Consider the following 17,271-nt stretch of genomic DNA (forward strand, 5'->3'; position numbering starts at 1 on the left):
AATCCCTTTTGAAGATTAAAAAAAATGAATAGCCACCTGTTTTCCTTTTTCTGTAATTGAAAAGTTAGCGAACTTCTAGGCGAAAAAGAAAAGCTTCATCCATGTAGGAGAACCACGAAAAAAAGTGCTGAAAAAGTGGTGACTTCATTTATAGTATAAGGATGTTGTACAATAACAAAATTTACCGTTTGAGACTTACTTGTATCATTGAAGGAAGATGACTGTGGTGTATTTAGCAAAACAGACGAATGTTGTACGCACAGATGTATGTTAAACAGTCACATATGTTTTATATAACCAGTTTACATTTGCACAATGATGCCAGCAGCAACATGAGTGCTAGTAACATCAGACGTGGTAAGCTGATATGTGCGCTTGTGTTCTCAAGGATGGTAGCCCCAAATACTGCTACATAAATCTAAAGTGTATGGCGCTTAACTACAATTGACGTGAACTGGCCATGACGGCTACATCATAGGAGTGCATCTGTAATTTTTACAAAATTCTATAGTTAGAATGCAATTGATATTGTGCCTGAGTGGTGTCTATTTCCACAGCAGTGTTGAGACCTGGTGTGGCTATGTGGTAAAATACTTGATTGCTACGTAGAATGTTTGGATTTCATTCCTGCTGGAGCCCTGATATATATTCATTACATTTATAAGGACAGCAATGACCTTTTCCTGGATGTTGTCGTGTTGAAATTATCAATAATATTTCTTGCCAATCTTGAGCAGACAAACTGTCAATCACCTGGGCACATAACTGCATACCTGCCAGATGTGTGCCACTCATCTGGAATAAAGGGTTTGACAACATGCACAACGGGATTACGGCATCATTCATGACCTGACGGGCAATCGTATTCGTCAAACGCTCTTAGCCTCCCATACTAATTTGTTTTAGCCAAAGCTCAGGGTGTGATCCCGAGAGCGACCAGACGCAGCGGCTAGATAGATAGACCAATGAAGTCAATTTCTCCTTTCTAGTCAATTGAACGCTTCACGGTGGAAAATTTTTGTTATGAGCGTGATGTAGCTAAACACTCAATTTCTCGTTTTCTTCAATGAAGTTATTTTTTCAGCATTGTATGAGCAGGCCAAGTTGTATGTGCAGACTCCCATCTTAGAACAGCTAAAGCATCTTGTGAAAATAGTCCACTTGTCTGCATCCACTGTAGCTCACGATCCCATCTCCCCCTCCCTTCCCCGCCTACACATTTCATATAGCAGAAATACAACTGGCAGATGAGTGTTTTTTCAGCAGCAGCTTGCTACAACAATAGCGCTAAGAAAAAAGACATACACTCCAGTGTTTTCAGTTTTATAACTTAAAGTGGCATAATACAGAAGAATGCCCACCAAGTCTTGGTGCTGCATGCTCAGTTCATTTCTACTTCTCACTATGCCTTTCTTGAGAATACTGAATATATGAAATTAATGTATAATAACGATTCACTTCTGAAAGCTGTGTTGTCACATGCATTTACCTACAAGTGAAGGATCTGCTTTGATTTGATTGTGCTTTACATACCTGCATATAGCAGCAGAAGGTGCACTGTCATTCACTGAAAGGCTGATGCATCTTTTCTCAAATAGATTGATCGTCGTCCTCTCCTTGAAGTGTTCCCAGTGCACCTGAATGGCCCTGGGCTTGGTGAACCACAATCATGTATAGGTGTTTCCAATCCTGCTCTTCCTTTACAGCATGAAAAAATAAGAGCAAGATCATAAATTGTGCTCCACTCATTACCTTATTGCTCTGCCGCTTCACTCTTTTAGTTTAATAAATACAAAGCATTTATTAGCGAACTTCGGCGACTTTGACCATATTTATCTATTTAGCCGGCCAGGACTCTTAGCTCTCCTGGGCGTTTGATAATGGTATCAATACAAAAATTGGTATGGTGTAACATGACTGTAGATGAGCATAAGTGACTAGTCGTAATATGAAAATCATTACATGTATGTCATGAATGTCTTGATTTGCATTCCATGTTCTTGCTGCTCTTGCGCTGGTTTCGTTCCGATGACATATTTCAAAACTGCTATGGTATGACATGACTGCACGGCGAAGATAAGCGACTGACCCTACCGACGAAATCATGACAAGCATGCCATGTAAACCACGACTACATGCTACACTCATAGTGCTCTTTGGTTGTTTTGCTAGCTTCATATACACCAAATTTGGTGTTACGACACATCATTAGATGATGAAGGTATATGACTGGTGCAAACAAGATAAACATGACATCATACCGTGCTCATGATGCAATTGTGGCCGTTTCGCCAGCTTCACATATGACAAATTTGGTTATTATGTGTTGTGAATGGACAATGAAAGTGACACGTGTAAACATACTAATCATAATTGATTGATATGTGGGGTTTAACGTCCCAAAACCACTATATGATTATGAGAGACGCCGTAGTGGAGGGCTCCGGAAATTTAGACCACCTGGGGTTCTTTAACGTGCACCCAAATCTGAGCACACGGGCCTACAACATTTCCGCCTCCATCGGAAATACTAATCATAATATGCATGTCATGTAAAACTCCTCTTTATGCTATGCTCATAGAGCGCTCGCGGCCGTTTCGCTAGCTCCACATATACCAAATATGGTATCACAGGGCGTGAATAGACGATGAAGGTAAAAGACATGTCCAAACATAATAATCGTGACATGGACGTCATGTTCGATATAATTTACGTCCAATTTGTAACGTTTTTCTGGATTTAAGAAACATATTAACCTTCCTCATTTGTGCTTCGCACATCATCGATTCCCACTGTACGTGGGATCTTCTAATCTGTTTACGTTAACACACTCATTAGGCTATTTCTCATTTTCTGCATTCACACTTTAACGTCTTAGACCCTCGGTGCATTATCTGGAATTGCACATGTGTGTCTGGAAGCCACATACAATGTGGGTTTTAATAGGCCTGGCCTACCTTCGATGCGTCTTTATCCTCTATTTCTTTACTATGCTGCCAAATTACATATGCGCCTTCACTTTTTTGCCTTCTTGCTAAATGAGCTCCTATAAAAATAACTTTTGTATTCCATTCAGAGTATGTACAAAAATGTTTCTATCGTCCATTTCATACTTGTCAGCTTTATAATAGGATGTGACAGTATTGTGTCACCTACAATAAAGTGAAATTCATACCCTGGTTTTCGCTATGGCTCCATTGATGCCAGGGATCCATGCATAGTCCCTGTGCAGCTCTAGCCATGCAGTACGAAACAAACACGTAGAAACGTTTCTCCAAGCAGAGGTACGTGTAGGAGGGAGTAGAGATTAAGTGACACATCACTCATAGGGTTTTTAAGGTGGGGCCACCTCGCTGAGCCTCTATTCCCATCCAGCCTCTGCCAGTTTTGCACTACAATTAAGTTCTTACTAACTCGAGAAAGCAGAGTTATGTGTTTTTGTCAGCATGGAAGCATATAAAAGCAGCAGAGACCAAGTTGAGAAGCAATATTGCACCTCCACCATCCTCAATATAATTATTTTTTGTGACTGATTTCTCCAGTCATTACTCAGTATGTGGCTATGACAGGCAAGCTTATAATGAAAAATAGTGCCATAATGTTCTATGTCAAGTTAGGGCTGTGTTTTCCCAGGCACAGTAATTTCGCTCGTGTGTAGGCTGCATTCGCATTAGACAGGATTAAGTTGTGTATTGCTTGAAGGGAAAAAATTGATTAGCGACGTAAAGAAAAAATGGGTGAAAATGTCAGAAACAACATATGCGTCTTTTGCCTTCTCTAAATTTCATCTACAGCGCTGTTTGATACCCTTCTAAGGAAACCATATTCAGTGGTACGCCTCCAGTGTGGGCTGCCTTGCACAGTTTGAACAAGTGCTCCGAAATATCTGTCGGAGTCATTCATGTAACAGTACGGGAGTAGAGGCGCCATGTCTAACACGTATGGGTTACATCATTGAAAAAGAAAATGAGTATACTACACTCGCGAGAAAGTTGAAAGAATGTCAGCAATACTAAAGTTGGAGAGAAAGGGCAAAGGTTTCCTGTGCTATATATATTGGTGAGAAACTTTAAACACATTTTTCAGAGAGAAACGGGTTCTCGGAAACTGCAGGGCTATAGGAACTCTTTAATTTGTACTTCGAATAATATGAAAGTATGGTACGTCACATATCCCGGTTTACATATTGTGCGTGCACATCTGCACTTCACAGCAAAAGTTGTTCCAAATGAATTGAGCCAACAAAGTTTTCTTTAAATATTTGTTGCAGCTACAGAAACACGGCTCGCCGGGGGTTTCCTCTTTGAATCATGTATAGATTTCTACTGCAAGAGAAACAAGTTGTGCAAAGTAATTAACGGTGTTTACGTTAACGCGTAAACGAAGTCTGAACAACTATAACTTCAAGGCGTACATGCAATAATTCGCTGCATAATAGATCATGAATTGCTGTAGAGCCCACGTGAAAGCCACAATAGAAGTTTATAACAACCGAGTTCATTGTAATATTTTTATTATTGCTTTTGCTGCAACTGCTGAGCACGCTCATTTTTAGGCTTTCCACCGTCATGGCCGTACCAGGACCTTTGAAAAAATTCTACTAAATTGTTTTAGACTATTTGCACCCACGGCACGAGTAGTTAAAACGCGAGCCTCCGCGATAACGACGCGTATTCTAAGGAGTCCCAATGAGTCAACTCGATGCATGGAGTGGGGACTGTCACCACTTATTAAACATCGTGACTAGACGTGTTGGCAGGCTAGTTTTTATCATACTTCTATGCGCAATAGCTCGAGGTAACCACATCACATCACCATGAATTTAGTCTCTCAAGATAACGCTGACTCTAATCTACAGGTCTACAGGCTGGAGTCTAAAATTACACTGATTTGACCCAAGGTAAAAACTGTTGAAACGAAAGTATGTGCGTTACTTAGCCCTAAATTGCCCTGTTTTAATTCAGACGGAGTGCTGTACAACTATACCCGTATAAAAGCGCATGAAAATATCACTTTGATGTGCACGAGGGGATAATTTTTATTGGAATGCTTGTCAAGAGCCACATCACAGATGTCCAACAACATTATTGTGATGTGATTACAGAACAACCACAACGTCTGTTCACAGGAGCAGCACTGAACGTCGAGCCGAACAGAACATTAGAGCACGAGCACACCAACAGTCCTCTTCTTTTTTCACACCATGGCACATACTCGCATTCGCATGGCTAAACCTCGTTCCATGCCAGTGGCATTACCCCCCCTTCGAAAAAAAAGTACCACCCTGATGACCAATGCCGATTAAAAGTTGAAGTAATCACGTACACGCACAAAGACGCATGGTGAAGCAGTGTCAGGTGGCTCGGGGTAGTGTGGCTTCATCCGTGACACGTGAACAATGTCGGCCTGCTGGGAACATCGAGATTGCCGAGCTGTGTCTTCAAGCAGGATTTCGTAGCTGACATCTGCGAGGAACCGTAGCACTCTATAAGGACCGAAGTAGCGATGAAGTAACTTTTCCGAGCGGCCCCTTTGGCGAACGGGGATCCACAGCCTTACCAGGTCACCGGGTTGGTAAATAACATGGCGATGACGGGAGTTGTAGCTCTGCGAGTCCATGCGTTGTTGTTTTCGGATCCGCTCGAGTACAAGCTAGCGGGCCGCGTCGGCGAGCCTGATAAAGTCGTTCGCATCAGTAGGAATATCGGTCAAGTCAGGCAACCGCATGGCATCCAGCATCGTAATTGCTTTTAGGCCGTGAAGCAACCGGAAAGGAGTGAAACCCGTAGTCTCTTGAACCGCAGTGTTGTAAGCGAACGTTACGTATGGGAAAATTTCATCCCAGTTTTTGTGATCGTGGTCGACGTACATAGATAGCATGCCAGCGAGCGTCTTGTTTAATCTCTCCGTTAGACCATTCGTTTGTGGATGGCATGCGGTCGTTTTGCGATGAGCTGTTCCACTAAGTCTCATGAAGTCTTGCATCAATTGGGCTGTAAAGGCTGTTCCACTGTCAGTGATAGGAACTGTTGGTGCTCCGTGGCGGAGGATGATATTGTTGATGAAAAAATACGCAATCTCATTGGCTGTGCCTTGTTGTAGGGCTTTTGTTTCGCAGTACCTCGTTAATTAGTCAGTAGCGACTACGATCCAGCGGTTGCCATCATGTGACTTCGGGAAGGGCCCAAGCAAGTCCATGCCGATTCGTTCAAACGGTTGTGACGGGGGTGCAACAGGCTGCAATAAACCAGCAGGGTGCAGAGGTGGGGCTTTACGGCGCTGGCAATGATTGCACGTTTTAACGTAATGCTTGACATCCTGGGTGAGCTTTGGCCAGTAGTAGTGAGTCTGAATCCAGGCAAGGGTACGTGCGAATCCTAGGTGGCCGGAGGAAGGCTCGTCGTGGCAGGCAGATAAAATGTCAGCACGTAGCCCTGGTGGAACGACGAGCAGGTATTCAGTCGCATAAGGTTTGAAGTTTTTTTGTGGACGATGTCGTTGCGGAGACAAAATGACCCTGAACGTGCGAATGCAGATGGTGGATTCGAGCTGTGACCTTAAAGGTATTTGATAAGTTGTCGGATCTCTGAATTATTCCACTGTTGTTGGGCCAAGTCAGATTCACTGACTGCACAAAGAAAATGGCCATTGGCATCACCGTCACTCGATGTCGTCGCGAGGAGGCGCGCGAAAGGCAATCAGCATCAGTGTGCCAGTAGCCTGACTTGTAGACGACTGTAACCTCAAGTTCTTGAAGGCGCAAGCTCCACCTCGCAAGGCGCCCTGAAGGGTCCTTGAGATTGGCCAGCCAATAGAGGGCATGATGTGCGTTGGTCGGACCAATGTGCCGGACTAACTATGGTGTACAGTCAATTAATAACCAAATCATTCTACTGTGCAACAGGATTCCTGAAATAATTGAATACGCTAAGGAGGCTAAAAACATAACACAATTTAAGAAGCGAATTTACAATGTAATAAACAGAACACAAGTCTACAGTGTATGTAAAGGAAATATGTAATGTATGTAATATTTATAGTATTCACTGTTTTTCAACTTGTATTGTATTTCAAAATATGTTATGGTGTTTTGTACTGTCCTGCTCTACCTGCCCGAGGTGCCTCACGAAGAGGGGCCAAGTCAGGAGACACACTCTCCTTTTGCCCCCTTCGTGGGCATTTCTGCGGAAATGTCCGAATAAAATAAAATGAAATGAAATGAAATGAAATGGTCCGTAACTACTCTGAATGGACGGCCATACAGATACGGTTGGAACTTTGTTATCGCCCAAATAACAGCAAGACATCCCTTCTCCGTGGTAGAATAGTTAGTTTCCGCGGATGACAGAATGCGACTAGCATGAGCGATGGGACGTTCAGTGCGGTCTTGCCACTGGACGAGCACTGCACCAAGACCGATGTTGCTTGCGCCAGTGTGAAGTTCGGTGGCGGCATCTTCATCAAAGTGCCCTAGTAAGGGTTCACTCTGAAGGCACTGTTGAAGCTTGCAAAAAGCGGCTCTCTGCTTCGTTAAACGGGTAAGGGGTTCGGCGATGTTGGCAAAGTTCTGGACAAAGCGCCTGTAAAAGACGCAGAGACCCCAAAACCGGCGCAAATCCCGTTTGTTCGAAGGTGGAGGAAATGCAGCAACGGCCATGGTCTTTTCTGGGTCTGGTCTAATGCCATCGTGACTGATAAGGTGGCCGAGGAACATTAGTTCTTCGTAGCCGAAATGACACTTCTCCGGTTTAAGTGATAGGCATGCGGATTGAATAGCGACGAAGACGGACTGAAGTGGTTGTAAATGTTGCTCAAATGTTTTGGAAAAAACAACGACGTCGTCTAAATACACGAGGCAGGATTCCCACTTCAGACCGGACAGGACAGTATTCATCATCCTTTGGAACGTTGCCGGTGCAGAACACCATCTAAAAGGTAACACTTTGACTTCGTAGAGGCCATCGGGAGTCATGAATGCTGTTTTTCCCTGTCGCGTTCATCGACGTCGATCTGCCAGTAGCCGCTGCGTAAATTCATTGATGAAAAATATCGGGCATGTCGAAGTCGATCCAGTGAATCATCTATGCGTGGGAGAGGGTAGACATCTCTCTTCGTCACTTTGTTGAGCTTCCGGTAATCGACGAAAATCGAAGAGTACCGTCTTTCTTTTTAACAAGTACGACGGGTGACGCCCATGGACTGTTCGAGGGTTGGATGACGTCGTCGTCGAGCATCTGTTTCACTTGAAAACGTATTGCCTCTTGTTCTTTTTGCGACACGTGGTAGGCTGCTGTCGTACAGGCCGTACGGTAAGGTCCGTTATAATGCGGTGCTTCACGGTTGGGGTCTGCTTGATTTTGGAAGTGGACGCAAAGCAGTCACTATACGTAAGTAAAATTATGCGTTTCTGCTGCTGCTGCGCCGAGGATAGCTGGAAATGCACGTCAACTGTACTGGCTAATGCAGTGTTACCTTCGGCGGCAGTGGCGATCGGAGCGATAGTGGAACATTCTTCGTCAACAATGGCTTCAAAGTTCGCGATCGCTGTTCGCTTTGCCAAGTGTTGATACTGGCCGCCGAAATTCGTGATCAGAAGCTGAGTCCTCCGATGTTTCAGTAGGACGATAGCACACGCGACACAAATATGCCGTGTTAAGGGCACCAAGAGGTTAGTTTCCGCGATGCCACTACTCTTGTTGTCACAGTCGCTCTCCACAGTTACTAACATACTGGCTGGTGGCGAAAGTGCGATGGTGTCGTCAGCAATTCGAAGTGTTGTGGTCTGCGCAACTGCATTCTTTCGTAGGGCTGTATGGTCGTTAGATAACGTTATGAGCAGGTCGCGAAGGTTAATAATGGCTTCATGCTCGCGGTGAAAATTCATTCCGAGATCAGGTTTTGGGAGCATTCGCTGAATACAACGAAAGAAAATATGTACGTCGACTCGCGAATTCGGAGGCGGGCAGTGCACATTCTCAGCGTTGTCAATAGGTGACCTCCCGCAGTCCGGAGGTTGGTTCCATGTCCCCAAGATGTCGTTACCTTTCTTAGCTGTGCAGCGAGGTCAGCGCTTATAACAGAATAATCGGCACCCGTATCTACCAGAGTGGTCAGCGGGTGCTTGTCGACAAAGACAGAGATACGAGCAGAGACACGTTTGTCGTCGATGGCACACGTCAGTGAAAAGATGTCGTCGGATGTCGGCTGGCAGATTGGGGGAGGGTCTTGCAACGGTTGATCAACAGTGGCCTCACCTTCAGGGGTCGCTGTTCTTAGTTTCCCCGGCACGGGCTTGTGGATCTAGTCGATCTTCCTGCAAGGACGTCCGCAAAGGTCGATTGTTGGCCAGGTGACGTGGAATGCCATGGAGACGGTGAGCGGGATTGGCGACGCGGAAGGGTTGAGGATCGTTGGCTTGCCAAGTATTCGGCGATAGCACGGGTCGTTCACCGTCTCTGGGTCGACGAGCATCCGCACGAAAGCCAGCAAGACCCATGTGCCTGTATGCGCACTCACGGTAGATGTGACCTGGTTCATCACAGTGATAACATAGAGGCCGGTTGTCGGGAGCACGCCACACTGGATTTCCGTGTAAGGGGTGGGTTGCCGTACTGCGGTGGTCCTGAGCAGAATGACGGCGCCGTCTGCAGGGTGGACGGACGGGACAGATAGCCAACAGCCGGTGCAGGAGTACGTGCTGCTTCTGTGTACGTTAATAGCAGAGCTTCGGCTGGACGCGGGGCCGTCATGGGTTGGACTTCGGCTGCACGCAGAGTCGTCATGGAGTGCACCAGCTGCCGTACCTCTTCGGGAACGACATCCGTTGGAGCAGCAACATGGGGCGGAGAAGACACCACGTGCAGCTTTTGCAGCTCCTCGTGCACAATACTGCGCACGAGTTCCGTCAGGTTCCTTACAGTCGTGACATCAGGTCTTGGCAGGGCCGACGACACTTACGAAAGACTGCCAGGACGCTCATACTAGTAAGAACGCTGCCTTAGCATTCTCTCCATTGTCGTGGATTCGCGGAGGAAATCCTCTACAGTGCTTGGAGGGTTCCGCACTAGTCCCGCGAACAGCTGCTCTTTCACTCCCCGCATTAGGAGGCGCACCTTCTTCTCTTCCGTCATTGAGAAGTCAGCTCGCCTGAACAGCCGCAACATGTCCTCAAAGAACATGGCAACACTCTCGTTTGGACGCAGGTTTCGGGAATTGAGGAGCCGTGCCGCTTGCTCCTTTCGGTCAGAGCTTCGGAAGGCGTTCCGCAACTGGTTAAACTCTGGCCAGGTTGTCATAGTGGCTTCATGGTTTTCGAACCAAGTGCGCGCAGAGTCCTTGAGATAAAAGTAGACGTACCGAAGCTTTCGCTGCTCGTTCCACTCGTTGACGCTGCCGCAACGGTCGTAGTCGTCAAGCCAGTCGTCGACGTCCTCGTAAGAGTCGCCATGGAACGGCTTCGGGGTTCGCGGTGCGTTGAAGAACCATGGAGGAGGCAGCATTGATGTTTCTTGGGTTTGCGTTCTCGCACTAGCCTTAGTAATGCCGAGTTGTAGAAATGGTCCGAATTCAGGAGGCAGGCCTAGTTGTCGCCTGCTACGCCGTAGGACAGCTGGTTCTTCCAAGTCGCGACTAGTGTCGGGACCTTGCTGCTGATTGCAGTGCATACAACACTACCCAGCACCTCCACCAGAAAACGTCACGTGATTACAGAACAACCACGTCTTTTCACAGGAGCAGCACTGGACGTCGAGCCGAACCGAACGTTAGAGCACAAGCACACCAACAGTCCTCTTCTTTTTTCACACCATGGCACATACTCGCATTGGCATGGCTAAACCTCGTTCTATGCCTGTGGCAATATATTGTCATATGTAGTTAACTCTTGACAAGCACACCTTCGTTCAATGCTCATGGATGCAGTTGGTTAAGAATTTCGCATCGATCAGCCGCAGTCACAATCTAATTCTCAATTCCTTAGGTTATCTTCCACAACATGCTTAATTTCCAAGATCGAAAATGAAAGATATTCACCAAATTTCCTTTAAACCAAGTGCTAGCACGCACTCGTTCATATTTGCATTAACTTTTACGTAACCTGATCAAGCAACGCGTCATTTACATGCAGCATTCACGCGAAAATCATTTTTTTCTCGCATTTATTTGGGAATGCACGTGCAGCAATGTTTCACAATAAAATTTTAATGCACGTGTGCTGGCACATATTCACATGATTATTCGACATTGTGCATATATTTTTGTTCACTAGTGCAGTGGCGTATGGAATTATTTGGTATATATGGGCTATATCATTTTAACATATGTGTGTATCAGTTTTATTTAACAGAGTATTCTTTCATTTCCACATACACTTATCAAGTTTTTTGTTTTGCTTTTTTGCATATGTGCGCGCACTTTTTATATTCCTGCACATAAATATTCCCCGTTATGCTCTAATTAGTTTTTAATAACATTATCTACTCACTGTCTAGCCGACCAATAAGTACTGCTCGCTTATAGGTGTACATATTGTCACAGGGTTGTGACGTGGCCGAAGACAGGAGACTTTGTGTTGGATTTTAACTGTTTATTTGGGCGAACCTGTTCCCGGTAAACGGAAAGTCCGATTACAGTAGCAGTCTTAGACTGATAGCGGCGAACGGAGCGTCGGCTGTCGATCAACTCTTGACAAGTGGCGAAGTGCGTCGGCATTTATACTGTTGCCGTCGAATGTTCTAGCGTTATCGCTGGTGGTGGCATAGGTTCCAGAATAATCTGTACAGTTTGCAGAGTGGGCGTGATCTTATCAAAATGATCTACTAAAGTCCGGAAGCTTCTCGAAAACTGCACGCGTTCTCGAAAACTGCACGCGCATGATCTTAACAAAATGATCTACTAATGTCCGGAAGCTTCTCGAAAGCTGCACGCGCGTTTTGCGCTGAGAATTGTGTAGTGTTTTGGAGCGATAACAAAACTTGAGAAATGGAACGTGGCATTGCCCCCCTCTGAAAAAGACATCGTCCCGATGCTTTAACTAAAGATGAAGTTTCAACAATAATGCAAGAAAGTACAATGAAAGAGTTACGATACAATAATACAAAAAAACACTGTTTCAGTTTGTTAACGCGCATGAAACGGCTTGAGGCTCGCGACATGGACGACTTCAGGTCGCGATCGGCGTCGTTGAGAGTTCGTGATGCCGTCGCGGACAACCTCGTAATCAAGTGGGCCGAGACGTCGAAACACCCTGTACGGTCCGAAGTACCGTCGTTGAAGCTTTTCACTTAGTCCACGTCAGCGTATCGGCGTCCATACCCAAACACTTTCACCGGGCTGGTATTCGACGAAGCGTCGTCGAAGATTGCAACGGCGGCTGTCGGTTGTCTGTTGATTCTTGGTACGGAGACGCGCGAGTTGTCGGGCTTCTTCGGCGCGTTGAAGGTACTCACTCACATCGAGGTTTTCTTCGTCGGTGACGTTGGGTAACATGGCATCGAGCATCGTCGCCGGGCTCCTTCCATAGACCAATTTGTATGGAGATATCTGCGTCGTCTCCTGCACCACCGTGTTTAATGCGAAGGTCACGTACGGAAGAATGGCGTCCCACGTCTTGTATTCGACATCGACGTACATTGCCAGCGTGTCGGCGATCGTCTTGTTAAGACACTCGGTGAGGCCGTTGGTCTGTGGATGGTACGCCGTCGTCCGGCGGTGGTTAGTCTGGCTGTATGCCAAAATCGCTTGAGTTAAGTCGGCAGTAAATGCAGTTCCTCTGTCGGTGATAAGGACCTCCGGGGCGCCGTGACGTAGAACGATACCTTCGACGAAGAACTTAGCTACCTCGGGTGCACTTCCTTTGGGAAGGGCTTTTGTCTCGGCGTAGCGGGTGAGGTAGTCGGTAGCTACCTCGATGCACTTGTTTCCGAAAGACAACGTCGGGAACGGCCCCAGTAGGTCCATACCAATCTGCTGGAAAGGTCGGCAAGGTGGTTCAATTGGCTGCAGAAGTCCCGCTGGCCTTGTCGGCGGTGTCTTGCGTCGCTGACGGTTCCGGGATGTCCTCACATAACGAGTGACGTCGGTGGTAAGTCGTGGCCAGTAGTACTTTTCTATTATCCTCGCGAGCGTGCGAGAAACACCGAGGTGCCCTGCCGTAGGATCGTCGTGCTGGGCCTGCAGGAGTTCTGGTCGCAGAGCTGAAGGCACCACAAGGATGTACTTCGCTCGGAGCGGTGAAAAGTTTTTTTTTTGGAAAAGAGCGTTTCGCAGGAGGAACGACGCAAGTGCGCGCTTAAATACCTTCGGGACTTCGGCGGTCCTGCCTTCAAAGTATTCTATTATGGCCTTAAGTTCCGGGTCAGCCCGCGGTCGTTCAGCGAAGTCGTCAGTAGTTATCGTTCCCAAGAAGTAGTCGTCATCCGGGTCGTCGGGTGGTGGTTGTCGACAGGCGCACGAGAGAGACAGTCGGCGTTGGAGTGTTTCTTGCTGGATTTGTAAATGACAGTTTTGTCATATTCTTGAAGTCTCAGGCTCCATCACGCGAGGCGACCTGAAGGGTCCTTCAATGTGGCTAGCGAACACAAGGCGTGGTGGTCGCTCACAACTTTGAAGTGCCTGCCGTAGAGGTATGGGCGAAATTTCGACGTAGCCCAGATGATGGCGAATCCCTCCTTTTATGTTGTGGAATAATTGGCTTCTGCTTTGTATAGCGATCGGATGGCGTAAGTAATAACCCTTTCAAGTCCTTGAACCCTCTGCACAAGAACGGCGCCAAAACCTAGGCTGCTTGCGTCAGTGTGTATTTCTGTCTCGGTGAATTCGTCGAAATGGCCAAGTAACGGAGGCGTCTGTAGGCGATGTTTAAGCTCCTGGAAAGCGTGTTACTGCGGCGTTTCCCACTTGATCTCCACGTCGGCCTTGGTAAGGTTAGTAAGAGGATTGGCGATGCGGGCGAAGTTTTTCACGAACTGCCTATAATAGGCGCACAGGCCCAGAATTCGGCGCACCGCCTTCTTGTCAGTGGGCGGCGGGAAGTCGGCGATGGCAGCTGTTTTCCGTGGATCGGGACGAACTCCAGACTTGCTAATAACGTGCCCCAGAAACAAGAGCTCCTCGTACGCAATTGTGCACTTTTCTGGCTTCTGTGTGAGTCCAGACGTCTTGATAGCTTGAAGTACAGCTTCAAGGCGCCGAAGATGCTTGTCGAAACTCGAGGAAAACACGACGACGTCGTGCAAGTACACAAGACAAGTCTGCCACGTTAATCCTGCCAGTACTGTATCCATAACGTGTTGAAAAGTTGCAAGCGCTGAGCAAAGACCGAAGGGCTTCACCTTAAATTCGAAGAGTCCATCCGGTGTTATAAACGCTGTCTTTTCTCGCTCTCTTTCGTCGACTTCGATTTGCCAATAGCCAGTCTTGAGGTCTATTGACGAAAAGTACTTAGCGTTATGGAGCCGATCAATTGCGTAATCTATTCGTGGGAGAGGATACACGTCCTTTCTTGTGATTTTGTTCAGGCGGCGATAATCAACACAGAAACGTAGGGTCCCATTTTTTTCTTCACTAACACCACGGGGGATGCCCATGGACTTTTGGACGGCTGAATATTGTCATCCCGCAGCATTTCATCAACTTGTCTCTTCATGGCCTCACGCTCTCACGTCGAAACCCTGTATGGACTCTGACGGAGTGGTCTGGCATTTTCTTCGGTAATGATGCGATGTTTCGTAATTGGGGTCTGCCGAATTTTTGATGACGACAAAAAGCAATCTTCGTATTGCAGAAGCAGGGCCTTGAGCTGTTCTTGCTTATGGTTTGGAAGTCTGGGATTGACATCGAAAGCTATGGGAGGGTCTTGGTTCCTCTCAGCAGGTTCCGCAGAATCGGCGAGGGTGAAAGCACTGGTGGCTTCGACAATTTCTTCGATGTATGCGACCGTTGTTCCTTTGTTCACATGTTTGTACTCATTGCTGAAATTCGTGAGCATAACCGTTGCTTTGCCTCTCCGCAGCTCTGCGATTCCTCTTGCGACGCAAGTATTTCGGGTGACCAACAGATGCTGAATGCCTTCAACGACGCCTTCCAAGTCAGGTGATTTAGGAGCGCCGACTTAAATAATGACGCTTGAGTGAGGCGGAATGGTGACTTGTTCGTCCAGCACATTTAAGGCATGGTTTCCTGACAGCGTGCGTGGCGGCAGTGTGCTTCTTCTGTGGATAACGTTATCGTTGTTGTTTATAGGTTGATGACAGCACCATGGAGGCATAAGAAGTCCATGCCAAGGTTGACGTCTCTCGAGCGACGCTGTAGGACTACGAAGTCTGTAGGATAAATACGGCCGTTAACGGTGACTCTCGCTGTGCAGATTCCTGCAGGCGTTACGAGATGACCTCTGGCTGTGCGGATTTCAGGGCCTTCCCAAGCTGTCCTAACTTTCTTCAACTTCGCGGTGAGCGACCCACTGATGACGGAGTAGTCGGCTCCAGTATCGACGAGGGAGGTCACACTGTGGCCGTCGATAAAAACGTCGAGGTCGCTAGTTCACCGTCTCGCATTACAATTAGGGCGTGGCGTCGGGTCACGGCTGCGTCGGCTTGTTCCGCTGCTTCCATGTTGCGCCGTCAGGTCACCTTCGGTAAGTGAGATTTCGCTGTCAGGGCTTTGCCTGGTTGGCGTTGTGTTCGGAAAGCTCCGTCGCGGCGTCGTCGTCGTCGGAGGATCTTTGGTAGTTGGTCGCACAGCAACCACACCTCCATCGGTTGCTGCCCTTAATTTCCCGGATACGGGCTAGGAGACCAGCCCAGCGTTGGGCCAGAGTACTGCTGGTAGTGCGGTGACATGCCGCGGCTGGGCGACGGCGAACGGAAAGGACTTGGTGTTGTACACTGAGTTCCTGTCAGGTAGTCGGCGATGTCACGTGACCGTTCTCCTGGCTGCAGACGCGGTGCATTGACGGCGAAGCCAGGCAGTCCCATCTGTCGGTACTGGCAACGGCGGTATGTGTGTCCAGCCTCGCCGCAGTGGTAGCAGAGCGGGCGGTGGTCAGGGGTGCGCCAGACATCAGTCTTCCTCAGCGCACTGCGCTGGGCCGCTGGCGAACGGTAGGGCGTCGGTGGGGGTGGTGGTGGTGGTGGCGTCTGGCAACGGAAGTGCGATGAGGCAGCGTTTTGGCGAGCGCGTGGAGGAGGGGCGTGGTGGCGGGCTGCAGCAGCATAGCTCATGGTTTGCAGCTGAGGCTCTTGAGGCTGAGGAACGCCCAGCGATTGCTGGATCTGGTGGCGTACGACGTCCGCGATGGGGTCCACGTGAGGCTGTGCTGGAGGAAGTAATTTTCGCAGCTTTTCTTGCACGATCGCTCGAATCGTCTCCGGCAAGTCAGTGGTTCCAAGCGCTTGAATGCCGGTGTAGCTGGTAGACGAGAAGCTACGGTTATATTTCCGCGTGCGCATCTCGAGCGTCTTCTCTTTCATAGATGCTTCTGCAATTAATTCAGCGACCGTCTTTGGCGGGTTTCTGATCAGCCCGGCAAAGGGTTCCTGCTTTACTCCTCGCATAAGCAGACGGACCTGCTTTTCCTCGGACATGTCGGAGTCAGCGTGGTGGATAAGTTTAATCATATCTTCTTTGAATAGCGCCACGTTTTCGTTTGGCATCCGCATGCGGGTTTCAAGAAGAGCTGCGGCCTTCTCCTAGCACACCACACTTGCGAAAGTGGTGAGGATTTGATTGATTGATATGTGGGGTTTAACGTCCCAAAACCACTATATGATTATGAGAGACGCCGTAGTGGAGGGCTCCGGAAATTTAGACCACCTGGGGTTCTTTAACGTGCACCCAAATCTGAGCACACGGGCCTACAACATTAAAGTGGTGAGGAACCTGGCGTGAAAGACGTCCAACGTTGTAAGGCTTCGCTCTTGATTCTCGAACCAGGTGCGAGCAGCATCTTCTAAGGCGACATACACATGCCGGAGCTTGTCATCGTCTGTCCAGTTATTGAAAGCGGCGACGCGGTCGAACCTTTCGATACAGCTTTCCGGGTCTTCCAGTGGCGAACCGTGGAACGTTGGCGGCTCTTTGGGTGTTCGGAGCAGGAGTGGTGAAGGCTGCATGGGGGCGGTCATGGTTGCAGCAATGGATGTCGGGATCCGAGTCTGCCTGGCTGCTTCAGGAATGAGCCCGTACTCTGGCTGTTGTCCCTTCTGCCTGCGGCTTGTTCGCTGTTCAGGGTTAGCGTCCGTGTCTTCTTTGACGCTTGGGCTGGGGTCGTG

This window comes from Rhipicephalus microplus, unplaced genomic scaffold (assembly GCF_043290135.1).
Source record: "Rhipicephalus microplus isolate Deutch F79 unplaced genomic scaffold, USDA_Rmic scaffold_13, whole genome shotgun sequence".
NCBI lineage: Eukaryota > Metazoa > Arthropoda > Arachnida > Ixodida > Ixodidae > Rhipicephalus > Rhipicephalus microplus.